The sequence below is a fragment of the Delphinapterus leucas genome, chromosome 8 (genome assembly GCF_059928025.1).
Source record: "Delphinapterus leucas isolate spDelLeu-1000000601 "Yukka" chromosome 8, BTC_Dleu_Yukka2, whole genome shotgun sequence".
In the NCBI taxonomy this organism is placed as follows: Eukaryota; Metazoa; Chordata; class Mammalia; order Artiodactyla; family Monodontidae; genus Delphinapterus; species Delphinapterus leucas.
Genome location: NC_143136.1, coordinates 84,240,723 through 84,255,516, shown reverse-complemented (window position 1 = coordinate 84,255,516; position 14,794 = coordinate 84,240,723). Strand labels below are relative to the sequence as shown.

Here is a 14,794-nt window from a genome sequence, read left to right as displayed (position 1 = left end):
AGGAAAATTTTACAAATTATATAATAGACCTGTGGTGTTAACTCTAATTTTATAAAAAGCTTGTTGAGTCCAATAAGAAAGACCACTCTCCACTAAAATATTGAACAAAATAAATGAGATTCACAAAATAAGAGAGTTAACCAATGTATTATTTCAAAAATTATTCTCGTCAGCAATCCAATACTCTTAAATCAAATACATTTTTTAAACAAAAATGTATTTTTCTGGGAAAGACCTCTCCTAAACTACTGATAGGCATATACATTTTCATAAACTTTATGGAAAGGTAGAAATCATTGGAAAAATTGATTTAAAATGTAAAAATTGTTATGCCTAAATTTGTATATCACATTAATTCTACTTCCAGAAATTTATCTTAAAAAATTGTCAGAAATGCAAACAAAGATTCACCATGAACATGTTTATTGCAGCATTATTTACACTAGTTAAACCACTGGGAAAACTGAATGCTGATTTATAAATGTTGTGACTGGTTGTAGTCAGGCTCATGCATAGGGCTCCATAATAGAATACTATGAACTCAACTAAAAATATGTTAAAATGGAAAAAAAGTTATGTAAAAACAGTTAAATTAGAATATAGCCTAATACCATTTTACGTACACAATAATGTGCTTTGGGTTTAAACAGTTACATAGATATATAAAATTAAAAAAAAAAAACTTGAAAAAAATCAATCAAACTATAACCCAATAGTGACTTTTTTTTCAGTAGTAGGATTTGGGGCTACTCTTTTTTTTTTTTTCTTTTTATATTTTTCAAATGTCCATAATCAGAATTCAGAACTTTTATAATCGAGGAGAAAAACATATATTTTAGACATGGTTTTTAAGGAGTCCTTATACTTATGGCCACATGATATCGAAGTGAATCAAAAATAAAAACTAAAAAAAAAACCCATAGTACACTCAAATGATTATCATTAATAAAATGTCTTTCCTTCACACAAGTGAAATTTGTTTTGTTTCGTTTTTTGTCAACATCACGTTTCCTGGTTTAAGCAAATATAACTCTATTGTGGAAGAAAGAAAATGTTTAAATGACCATAGTGTATAATCACTAATTCTCACATGCTTGCATAATTCTGGAAAAATAAACTGCATTCTCAAGTCTCAGAATGAGACCATTGATTGATACCTCCCCAGACACAGGGATGATTAGTAAAGACACCTTCTAATTATTCTCTGAATCTGTGATCTTGATGTAACATTCTTCCATTAAGATCAACACGTTCTTCTTTTAGGAGAAAAAAAAAGTGGAAAAGGAAAGAAAGTGTAGTTAGTTCATCCAAAGGGGCAAGGGCTGAGAACGGAGTCAACATGTGCAGATAGAGAGGAAGAGGAAATTTTTTGTTCAACCCTAGTTTATTATTTCTCCACCCCAAAACAGAGTATAAGTTAAACCGTGTGTGAAAAGGCAACTGGGCCCCAAAAGCAGCAGCAACTTCTTGACGTCAGATGACTTAACTGGTCTTTGCAAACGTGTTCAATTTGGTTCCTGACCCAGAAAAAAGATCCTTTTCTCCTACTCCCACACAGCATGCTGCACAAACACCCAGTTCTATGACTTTTTTGTTTCCTGCACAGTGACTTTTCATGCCTGCCTACCTGACTCACGATCTTGTGATTCCACCCCCAGGCCTCCTACACTTCCTTTGCAGATGCCAATTCCTGCTCCAGGGGTTCAGGGACAGACCCCACTCACTCTGCCTAGAGAGGACACCCCTGCGACTACCCCTGAGGTGCAGGTTACCTCCTCAGTGTGAGATTAAAAAACAGAGGAAGGATACTATTTTTATCAAGTCAGAAGTTTAAAGTGAGCATCACAGTCATGTAAGGAGGGTTTTCAAGAAAACTTCCAAATAGGGTGGAAAATGTTCACAGCCCTGGGCCCAGGCTATCCTATGAGAAAAGTCAAGTTTGACTTAGTGGCTATTTACCTTCATTTCCTACCAACTCTGTCCCCTGTCTGTGGCATTATCTGGTACTGTATCACCACAGGTTCTCCTTACCTTGTGGTTGGAGAATCCTGAGAAGTGTTAGCTGATGATGTTTAATCATCTCTCTGGATATTTACGTTTAAAGAAAGTCGTCTTGAACACCAACATGAATTTAAGATGGGAAATAATGAAGATAAAATGTTGGATTGATAAGCAGTGCTTCTGGGCAAGCTCACTACTAGTAATTTTGCTGAACTAACCATCAAGTGTTTACTTAGGACCTAATGTACTCTTCCTCCTGCTCTAGTTTCCAAAGGTACATTGTTATGTCTGCCTTTCCAGGCTTTTGTAAATGGAGGTTTGCTGCCCACATCAACACAGAGAACTTAGTGTAGGGCTGTAACGTATCTCAATAAATGCATGATGGATGACAGAACGAACATATACATGTGTGAATGTAGGTAATATGTATGTAAATATATATGTATTTATGTGTGTATATGTATTAGATGAGCAGATACCTCATGTAGACAACTGATTTTTTTAATCCCACATTTAGTTTATTGAAGGGCTTATTACATGGCATATATAAACAATTATATTAAAGTAAAAACTGGCGGTCTGAATAATATTTCATCAATGATATCACGTGTGCTTTTGTGAAAGTAACCTGATCTCACCTTCTCATTCCTTTATGTCTATAGCATACTTTTAAAAAGTAGGAAAAGGTGCAGAGACATGAAAAGTCACTGGTTGGTACTGAATGTGTTTCAGGAACTACATTTAAGTCAAATTTAAGGTGATAACAGTAAGGAAAACTGTGCTTCCTTATTTCAGGGGGACAGTGTGCCCGGTCTGGCTTTGGACCATTGAATACCTTTTAGAGGAAAGAGACCTGGGGCAGGGTATAACCTCCAAATACACAGACTGATGCTCTTTGAATGCACTGAGGGGAAAAAATGTTCAGGAACTGATTATTTCTGCATCTAATCTCCCACTTGATATAGAGAGAAAGAGTATTATAAATCATGGTGTTTCTATACAGGTCTGCTACTAACAAGCTAGTTGACAAACAGCTCAATTCCTTTGGTTTAAATATATATTTAAATTTTAAATTACTTTTATATAGTCCTGAATCTGTCAGGGTCTCAAAACGAAACTCATACCATATTCAAAATTTGATATCTACAGAAGGGTTTCTTCATAGACAGACTATTTGCAAAGATTCACTGTAGCGGAAGCAGGAGAGATTGTCTGGGCTGGTGTTGGCACCAGCCCTATGCTGGTGACAACTGAAGAAACCCATAAGGAAGAGCCTGTAGTAACAACAGCCAGTACTAATGACTCTTTTGATTAGCAACAGTTTTTTTCCCTTAGTAAAAGAACTGATTGAATCACTCCCAAAGTCTCAAATCCATTTTAAAAAGTAGCTCTCTGCCATTGAAGGTGGATGAATGTAAAACTGGAATCAGAATTGGATGTCACTGCAAATATTCTGGCCAAAATGAAGGCAACAGGCAAACTATTTGCATATCTACTCTACCTGGAATGTCTCACACTGGGTCCTAGAATATACTTTATAATACTGTGATCCAATTTATTGTTAAAATCTCTTTTGATACCTTAGGCTAAATAGTTTTGGATTAAGCTTTATTGCTAATGAGTAATTATGAATTAATGAACTATATAAATTCCATAACTTTTAAAATTGTGTTAATCTCTATTTAGCATAATTGTGGGGAGGCACTCATGGCATGTAGGGTATTGAAACTGGAATACAGTCATTATTGAATTTCTTTTGTTCAAAAGGTTTATGATTGGGAATGGATACAATAACAATGGGTTATTTTCACTTTTTTAAAAAAGATGGGCATTTTGAACAGTAATAACTGACTAATCTATTTTAAAATGCTTCTAATATATTTCAAACACTTCGAGACTCATTTTAACAGGAAACCTTGTAGAACAATTGAAAACTAACTGGAGCTCACATGCTTCATTCTGCTTCCATTCTGCTGCCCTTAACGGACATTTCCAAAATTTTGGTGCTTTTTTTTTTTTCCTCTTGGCTTCAAAAGAGCTGCAACACCAGTTTTTATGTGCAAAGCTTTTCAAGACACTTTAGTCACCAAGTCCTGATGGAAGCATAATATGTAAGGACATTGCCACTGGCTGCCTATACAGGGGAACCGAGAAATTAAATGATCTTTTTTTTTTTCTTTTTTTTGAGGTACGCGGGCCTCTCACTGTTGTGGCCTCTCCCGTTGCGGAGCACAGGCTCCGGACGCGCAAGCTCAGCGGCCATGGCTCACGGGCCCAGCCGCTCCGCGGCATGTGGGATCTTCCCGGACCTGGGCACGAACCCGTGTCCCCTGCACCGGCAGGCGGACTCTCAACCACTGCGCCACCAGGGAAGCCCTAAATGATCTTTAAGATTCAGTCATCCCTAAAATTGCAGCACCCTCCTGATTTTTTTTCTTCTGTTTGGCCATCTGTTCAGTTTTTATTTTTAATCCTTTATTACAGTATAAAAGAATCCACAAATAGAGTTAAGATAGGAAAATCAAGACCTTGAGTGACTGAAGTTCCTGCTCTAGATGCGATATTCTGTTGAGACTCTGAAATGTATACAAAGACTACTCAAAGCTTTGCTTTCTCCACCCTATGAAAAAAATAAGTAGTTTCATTAACTAGGAATCTTCTAAATCAGTGCTTCTCGAACTTTGGTGTGAAAACAAATCCCCATGGGATCCTGTGAAAGTGCAGATTCTGATTTAGTAGATCTTGGGGGAGGCAGGGCCTGAGATTCTGCCTTTCTGAGAAGCTCCGAGGTGATGCCAAAGCTGCCAGTCCCAGGGCCAGACTTGGAGAGTAACATGGTTCTAAACTACTGTCCTCCTATCTTCATATCCAAATTTAAAGAGATCTTGGCTTTCTAAATGTGAATCATTCTCTGTACATTCTTCCAGTTCCTGATTTCTAAAAATAAAATTGGACAGAGAACTGGAAGGGGTATTTTAGATTCCTGAAAACTGGATTAAATTAAGGTCAGAAAAACTCTTTGAAAATGCAGTTCAGGGCTTCCCTGGTGGCGCAGTGGTTGGGAGTCTGCCTGCCGATGCAGGGGACATGGGTTCGTGTCCCGGTCCGGGAAGATCCCACATGCCACGGAGCGGCTAGGCACGTGAGCCATGGCCGCTGAGCCTGCGCGTCCGGAGCCTGTGCTCCGCAACGGGAGAGGCCACAACAGTGAGAGGCCTGCGTACCTCAAAAAAAAAAAAAAAAAAAAAATGCAGTTCAGAAGGTCATAAATTCTAGATCACTTTCCAAACCAACCCTTCTCAAACTGATGTCGGTTCCTTTATGGGATGATCTCTAGTGTTCACCTCTCTTGTCCCTCTTACTAAAAGTACCTTTTCTCCCCCAATAATCTGCCAAATTACTGCATCCCCTCAGTTCTCCATCTCTTCCCCTGCTTATGTATATCCCACAGAGGTGCCCTTTCATATATGTAGACACAATGGGTGAATTGTACTTTAAATAGGAAAGAATCTTTATCATTCAGAGTAACAGGAAATCCCAGACCCAGGGCAATATGTATGTGATATCTGAATACACAATCAGACCCTTTGAATAGCATTACATTGTAGGAGCAACAAACACAGCAGAGTCCACAAAAGCTGTCTTTTTCAGAGTATTCACAATGCAAATGAGCCATGATGAAGGAGAAAATCTGGTTAAAATCACTCACTAGCTGGATACACATACCTCACTTTTTATATCTTCAATTTCAATTTTTCAATTTAATGGCTGGCATCTGTTAGAAAAGAAAAATGTAATGGTTCATGCTGTGGAATTAAATCCGTAGCCTCCCAAATTTATTAGAGGCTTCCCCCTTCACCTCCAAAAATCTGATACACCGGTTAAAATGCCTAGTTTTGCTTTTAAACAGAATCTGGTAGCACAACTTGGGAAAGATAATCTCTGAAGTCTCTATATTGCTCTAGGAATATCTGACGATCAGAAAAATGATCTCTATTTTGGGGGTTATTTAATAATAGCATTGTAGTCTTGTGGAAAATACTACCACCACCTACTGGCATATACTGCACATAAATTTGAAAAAGCGTCTAAATCATTAGAACAGTGCCAAATAAGGGCATGGAGTAAGATAATAATTATTGTCACTTTACTGAAACTTAAATTTCAAATTTAGTCAAATAATTTTATTTGCTTTTTGAAACTATGATAACATTTACTTCTATCACCTGAATATGTGAACTAGAAGGGAGAAAAGAGCAAAAGCCACATATAGGATGTTTAAATAGAAAGAAATAAGGTATTTATATTGTTGAAATGACACTTGCCTTTGCTTTTCACCTGTTGCTAAGTTCATTTTTGTTCTTATTGGAGATTTATTTTATCATACCCAGAAAGAAAAGGGAGGTTTGTGTCAATGAGCAATTCAAAAAGACATTCACACACATAGTTTGCAAAATTCTTTACAACCAACAAAAAATATCTGAAGCAGAATATAAAGATATATACAAATCCCCTTACAATTTCAGCAGCTATTTTGATAAAGGAAAACAGCCAAAAGATTACATGTATAATAAGCTTTTAGAAATTTTTATTCCACAGTTAACGCTCATTAGCTTTTAGGTTAGCATGAAATCATTTGCTCTTCTTTACAATTTCCCTTGGGAAAGAATTAAATCCTCATGTTATTTCTTCAGTGGTTATTTTGAATTTATCCTCAGACAATCTAGTCTTCAGTACTACACATTTCCTACCTCCAAAGAAACTACTTCTTGCATAGAATCTATTTTCTTGTTCAATGGTTTAATATTTTGCATCAATGGGCTAGATTCATGAAAAGGATATGGGATTAAAGGCATGAGTTTTCTTCCCAAAACTTTACTGTGATACCCCTATTTGTTAGACTTATAGAATGGACAGTGTATTATTTTAATGATACTTATAATGACATCTGTATGTACATATAGAGACAAGGATACATTTAGATAAGTACACCTAATGATAATATATGTATATATTGTCATTATATTCAAGAAACTCTTTTGGAGGGTGAACATATACTTTAAATAAATAGAGAAAAAACTTTAATGTTTAATTACAGTTATATATGGAAAGTAGACATTATTTTTGTTATTTTTTTCTCATGGATATGAAAGTGTTTATAGACCATACGATAACTCATTCCTAATTATCCTATTTAAATTATAATCAGCTCCCTACCAGCTTAGTGATTGTTCAATGACCTTTTGAAATAAAAACATTATTGTTCCCCCAAATACTGTTTTATATTACATTGATAATTAGAATTTATTATGAATTATTGAATTACCTGCACTGTTGAATTGTTCCTTTGACAGCCCAATTTTTGCTTATTTGACTACTGTCTCACTTTTTGATATCTGACGCTACTTCCCCTCCATTTATTCCCTCAAGAGAGAGTCATTAAGTCCCTACAATGTGCCCCGCACTGGCTTGGAAGAGCTGACTCTATGGTTGGTGTACGGGGCACACAAGCCCTTTGACTGGTTGATATTCAAAATAGAGTGATGGAGAAATGCAGTAAACAAGTAAAGCAAGAAATAAAAGGACACATTATTATAAGTAAAGTGAAATGTGAGGGAGCAATCAGGTAAGAATCTTAGCTGTGGCCAGAAAAGGCCTCTTCAGCGACATGGTCACTGAGCTAAAAGAGAGACAGGTGCCCAATCACAGAGTGAAGTCTTACATGATTGATGAAGATTACCTGTTTGAGGTAATTAATTAGCTATCAAAAGGTATTAAAAATATTACCTATCTTTCTCCTATTTTATGCAATAGACTTATGATGAATCTATTATATTTCCAAAATTCAACAAGATTTGAATTAGTATTTTCTACAAGAGTTGAGCTGGTATTTTCATCAAAATCTGAAAGAGAGTGTTATGGCTGAATTGTGTCCTGCCCCACAATTCACATGCTGAAACCCTAACCCCCAGTGCCTCAGAATGTGACAGTATTTGCAACAAGTAGATAAATCAATCCTGAAGATCTAATGCACAGTGTATTGATTATGGTCAACAACACTGAATTATAAACTTCAAAGTTGCTAAGAGACTAGATCTTAATTGTTCTCACCACAAAAATAGATATGTAAAGTATGGGAAGTGATAGAGGTGTTAGCCATGCTATGATGGAACCATATTGCAATATATAAATGCACCAAATCAATACATTGTACACCTTCAGCTTATGCAGTGCTACATGCCAATTATATCGCAATAATTTTTTTTCTAAATTTTGAAAAGAAAGAGATGGCATTTGGAAATAGGGCCTTTAAAGAGATAACTAAAGTAAAATGAGGTCATGTGGACAGGCCCTAAACCAGTATGACTAGTGTCTTTATATGAGGAGAATATTAGGCCACAGATACACACAGAGGGAAGAACATGTGAAGATACTGGAGAAAGACAAAGATGGCCATCCACAAGAAAAGGAGAGAGGCCTTAGAAGATGTCAACTCTGCCGTCACCTTGATCTCAGACTTCTAACCTCCCAGACTGTGAGATAATACATTTCTGTTGTTTAAGTCCTCTAGTCTGTGGTACTTTGTAATGGCAGCCTTAGCAAATTATAGATAGGATTGCAAAGCATTGATGGTGGAATGAAAGGGTTATGTTAAAAGAGGGTATAGTCTATGTGAAAGAAAGTCAAGGAAGAATAAAAGGGTGTTATATAAAAAAATATGAATAGTTAGGTTAGATGGAAGTGTAAAGTGAATGGAAGGGGAAAGGGAAGACAAATTTTGAAAACCAGATTGGTGTTTTATGAAAGAAAATCTTGATTGTCAAACAAAGAAAATGATTTTAAATATTTTACCAGAAGTAAAAAAAAAAAATTCTAGTATTTTTTCCCCCAAAATAAATCTTACACAAGTCTCTGATACATAGAACAGGTAAAAGCAGAGCTACTATGGTGGGGGGAGAGAGTGGCATCCAGAACCTAGCCCCTCTCAATTTCTCTTGACATCACCACATGTCCAAGATTGACACCTCAGGGATTGATGCAATATTTCGAAAACCACTGGAATAAGGAGTTGAACATTTTTAGCGTACATCTTGAGTCACTATAGTATTTGTGGTAAGTTGTATTATTGTGCTCAATTTCTTGCTTCCACCCTATCCTGTAAAGGATTATACAAATTTATCCACCACCAGGTGACGTGCTATACCCTGTCAATGAGAGGGGTGCATATCCCTACCACAGCAATGCTGGGTTTGGCCATGTAATATGGTTTGGCCAATGTAATGTGAGCAGAAGTAACATGCAACACATCTAAGCAGAAGATTTAAGAGCCATCACACATTTGTGCCAGCTCCCTTGCCTTTTTTTCTCTGCCATAAGAATAGTATACCACAAATGGCAGATGCTCCCTCAGCATGTGTCTGATATAGGAAGACCCTTGGAGCACTAGACAACCATCATGTGTGAAGTGAGTAGGAAATACATACCTGTTATAAGCCACTGGAATTTGGGAGCAGTTTATAACTGCATCACACCTGACAGAGTGTTTATAAGGGAAACCAAGTGAATCAGATGAATCAAAACAAGGGAGTATTTTTGCTCAAAACTGTGTGTTTAGCAGGTTCTATATTGGACTACAGTGAAAAATATGGAGTTGATAAACACTGTGCATATATACACTGATAGACATGGTAAATGGTATTAGAATTGTCTATAATTCCCTACTCTCTGTACTCCTTTTCATGTAACCTCATCTCCACCCACAAAATCTGCTGAGTGAGGTCTCCTCAACCATGGTACCACTGCTTGGATAAAGATGGGTGGACTCTGAATCTGTCACTTTTAGGGGGTAACTATAGGCTGGACAGGAACTTGGGATGTTTGAGCTAGCTCAATTAAATTTCTTACCTTGGGAATTTTAACTAAAAGACTGAGAGAATTTTTATAATGATAAGCTAAAAAGTCACACAGACTCAAGGCTAGGGCAGAGCACTGTGAAGCCTTAAGCATAGTGAAATGAAAATAGAGAATTTGTGGACACCAATTAAGAGAAAGATAAGAAAGAGAAAACCTAAAGGAAGCAGTGATGTTCCTCATTACTGCCTCAGGTCCTGCCCATAGTGAGCCTGAGACAGACTGGGACCTGGAACCCTTTGCTGAAGTGCTTCACCTGGACACATGTCTCTCAAGTAACAAAATACTAAGAAACTATGAGGGACTAAAAATAACCACATGCATGCCCAACTGAGGCAAATCATGAACAATAAAATACAAAAAGGTCAAAACCCAACTGCCACTTCTGATTTGGCAGAAGGAAAAGCAGGGCACTGCCCATGATCCCTGCACACAGCACCACCAAGGGCATGGGCAGACCACCTAAGCCACTCATCCGGCCCAACCCACCGATCTGCCTGTACCCTCACCCCATTTAAGGAACCAGGTCGCCCCCACTTGGTGAGCAAGCAAGTGCACCTGTTACTTGTTCTCACTCCCTCGTGCTGCATCACGAGTCCCAATAAAGTCTTTCCTGAATTTCTAGTCTGGCCTCTTATCAATGTCTATGGATTAAAGAGTCCAAGAACCCAGTGCTGTAACAAGCTCTGAGTTCCCTTTTCCTCAGTGCCCAGAATACCTCTCTGTAGCTTTAAATGGCTGCCCACCCCTTTTGGTTTGAGCTCATTTGAGAGGGATTCCTTTCCTTGATACAAAACAAAAAATGTAAATTTGTTAAAACACCAAGCAAATGTAGGCATGGCCCAGAGTAGAGTGCTGATATTAAAAATAAAAAGAGAAGAGTGGTGGCTTTGGAGACTCAGAATCAGTGTGTAGAACTGGTTGGCTAAATGGGTAATGAAAGGCAAAAGTTAAATGTTTCTTTGTTGTTCCATATTTAGTGGTAACAATATAGGAGAGCAGCTGGAAAAGAGATGCCAAAGACAATAAGGTTAGTTTGGGGGCATCCTGAATGTGATGTGAGAGACTGGAATATTTCATTGGAGATGTCTCCTAACCAGTTGCAAAGGAAGAGCATCTATGCCAAAAAACACAATAACCCATTAAGCAATTATTTGCCACAGTATGTTTGGGACTACATGAAATACAAAAATAGGACCCTAAAACTTAGTTATTTTAATGTCTCACTTTTTATAGGTTTGTGCAAAAACTGTCTTATTCCTTTGCTTCAATTAAGGGGCTATCTTTGTGTTCTTATGAATTTTTGAGCAGGTCTAACTAATGATTGAAAAACATATTGAACTATTTTAGAAAAAAAACCCTGGACTTTATAAAGGTGTGTGGTGATTCCTTGTTTAATCCATAGTCTCCAAAAACTGGTATGGCAAAGGGAAAATTTTATGAACTAATTTTCATAACTTCAGTGTTCAAAATTGCAATCATGGCAGCCTCCCAAGATTCAAAACAACCAGATGAATACCCTAAGACTAGGTGAAGGAATTAAGGCAAAGTTTAAGAGAGGGAGTTGATGCCTGAAATAAGGTTAAAGTAGAGAAGAGTTCTGAAGCCTTATACATTTCCTAGAAGTGGACCATAAATATGGCTCTGAGCATTTTTGTGGCAAATGCAAAAAGGGAAATGCAATTAGTGTTGGTTAGGTAAAAAATAACGTATCCTCCAGGCAAAGAGAAATCTCCCCCATGGCTGTTAAATAGAGATGATTGTATGATATACAGTAGATAGCAAATGCTTCTTCACATTTTACAGTAACCTTTAAAATATTCCTTCAAAATAAGTGGACAGAATATCAACAAATGCAAGTCTACCAGGAAACTGATTTAAAGTTGCCAGGTTTACAACTTTACAAAGGAAAAGTTTAATAGCTAAATAAATAGAACCTTGAAATTTTATTTCTATCTATTCCGTAAATACTTCTACATACTGTTTCTCTAAAATTCTTTTTGATAATCGTTGAATTTCAGATTGTTTTCCCTGACAAGTTCAAGGGTGCTGCCCTGCTACTTGTTGATCAGTACAGAGGCATAAGCTTTCAAAACGAGCCAGGTGGGGCTAAAGAACACATGCTCTGAGGCCACTGTACCCTTCTGAATATAAAATGGACTTTTACTGATGTTTTATCTTACTAAATAATTTTGAAACGATATGTCATAGGTGTCTTAAATTTCTATTCTAAGAAGCAGCTATGATCATTTTATCCTGGAAAATGGTGGAAGCATTGATGGCCTGTAAGACCACAGAATCTGAGAAAAGTCCTTAGACTTGGAACAGTACAACTTCCTGTTATATTACCCATCAGTTGTAAAGCAGAAACCTTGACTATTCAATAAGCAAAATGCTTTTCAGGTTTATTAACTGAACGTTGAAGAATGTCAACCAAAAATAATGGCTTACGCTTTGGAATAGTTAATATGTAGTCCTTTTTGCTGGCCATAATTAGATAGCAGGGTTGGTTGATGTGGCAATTTAGGAAACATATTCATTTGTTAAAATGGTTGCAAGTTAAAATCGTTTCAGATTGTCCCCTTTAAGCATTCTACACAGAGGCCTATCACAGCTTTGTCTTCATAATCATCATTAAATTCAGTTCAAATACTAGTCATGGGAATTGTTATTTGACATTTATTTATTTTGCAATTTATCTCAAACTGATTTTACTAGGGGAAAAATGCACTAAGGAAGTTGATCTGCTATCTCAGCACTTATTTGTTTACAGAAAATTTAAGTGTAGGTGACCCTGTTCTGGTCGGAAACTTTACGATTAGAGCTCTTTCTGCCTCAGTGAAGAGTACATGTACTTTTTGTTTTTCTTTTCAGCCTTCACCAGATTTTTAAGGGAAACAAATTAAGGCAACAAGCATTTATTAAAAGGCCAGATAGGGGACATACTTGGATCTTTAAAATATCCAATAATTTTAAGTTAGGAACTGATTCTTATGAGATAGCTTATCATTTGATATGCTAGCATGGCACATTTGTTCCAAATAAAATGAGCACATTTAGGAAAATTGTAGGCAGAGCTTAAATACATATAGGCTAATAGCAATCCTTACATTAACTGTAAACACTAAATGCATTGATTTGGATGTATATATTCAACGTAATACGAATGCTCTTGGATATACTTTTATCTTTCTTTTTAACATATATAAAATGGGATCCTACACATCTGTATACATGCATATTAATTCTCTTAGAAAAAAACCAAGATTTTCTCATCATTTTGATTCTTCTCCAAAATTCTGTTGTTCTTCTTTGTGACTGTTTTCCACACAATCCCATTTTATTGTATTTGGATACTTACGCAACCAAAGTTAGGGTATTGGTATGTACTTAAAAAAGACAGATCACCTTACTTTTGAGACAAAAATCTACCAATAACTATCACTTTCTCTTGTTCAATTTCCAAAGCTTTCTCTATAAAATAACCTTCTCACAAATAAATATACATTCATTTATTATTTTGCTACTTAGCTTTATTTAGGTTTAATGATATTAATTCTTCCCTAATCATGTCTTTTTAATGAAAAAATATAACAAGGCCTTTACTTTATTTACTTTTAGCTATTTCATAAATACCAGAAGAGAAACTGAATGGTTTGTGAGGAAACTTAGAAAAATTTTTCCATAAAGCAAACTTAGAAATCCTTCCCTTTGACTCCATCTTCTAATCCTCCTTCACTAAGAGAGATGGAGTTTTTCCAGGTTTTTGGTTAGGTGGGTGGTTTCCAGACCGACTGAACTCTCCAGGTAGGCAATTCCAGCACAGCCCTTTCCGGTCACTGGATTTATGACTTACCCAACTTTGAAAATGATCTCAGCCAGTTCATGCTTCGCATGCTTTGTTCGTGGGACAGGTAAAGCTTTGAGAAGCACAGTATCCCCAATGGTGCACTGCTGGACAGCTTCGTGGGCAAAGTAGGTTTTTCGCTTATTAAAATACTTTAATAAATAGGGATCCAGAACAAGTCTGGTCACTCTCACTTTAGCAGTTTTTTGCATTGCTGTCCCAATCACCTTCCCCATGACCCCCATTTGGCATGGACGGATGAACGAGCTATTGACATTATTTGGCTTTGCTCACCTGGAGAGCTCCCTACGCTGTGGCGCTTCCGGCCCCGGAATCTACTTCCATCTGCAGCGGTGGCACGCGGCCGGCAGTCACCTCCCAGCTCCTTCCGTGATCATTTCTGATGCATGAATTCTGGTCTACCTCAAAAAGACAATACAAAACAAAACAAAATTGTAAAATAAATAGAAAAGTACTGATGACCTATGAAGTCAGAGTGTCAGCACACAAGTTACAGAAATATGTTTTGAAAAGGAATTTAAAAGTTGAGAGAAAGTTATTAAAATAATTTCAATATAATCAGTCCATTTGAAACACAGAAACAGATGAACCAAAAAATATCAAGTTTTATTTTTTCTAACGTTTTACCTTTTCTGCATTTATTGCTCATTTTTAAGAAGGCATTGGTGCTTTACTGGTGTGAAGATGCAAGATTAGAACATAGGTCTCAAATTGAGGTGGCTTGGCCAAATCTGGTTGAGAGAAGTGTTTTGTTTGACTTGCACAAATAACAAATTTATTTTAAAATTGAACATGATGCCAACGTTTAAAAATTAAGGCACTTGATACATTTAATATTGTAAGAAAAATCCATGATTCTGACTTTTTTTGAAAAAATATAGGCCAGCTTGCAACAAGGGGCACGGCAGCCAGCTGCTAGAGCTGTATACAGGTTGTTCATTTTAGCTACCTTAGCTCCCCGGGTAGCCAGAGTCCCATTTACCATAAACACCTATCTCCTGCAAGATTTTAGTT

General features: G+C 36.8%; 1 pseudogene; it reads right to left on the bottom strand.

Moving 5' to 3' along the window:
- Positions 1-13,035: 13,035 nt before the first annotated feature.
- On the bottom strand, positions 13,036-14,321 carry LOC149748584 (small ribosomal subunit protein uS17m pseudogene; annotated as a pseudogene).
- Between the last annotated feature and the right edge of the window lie 473 nt (positions 14,322-14,794).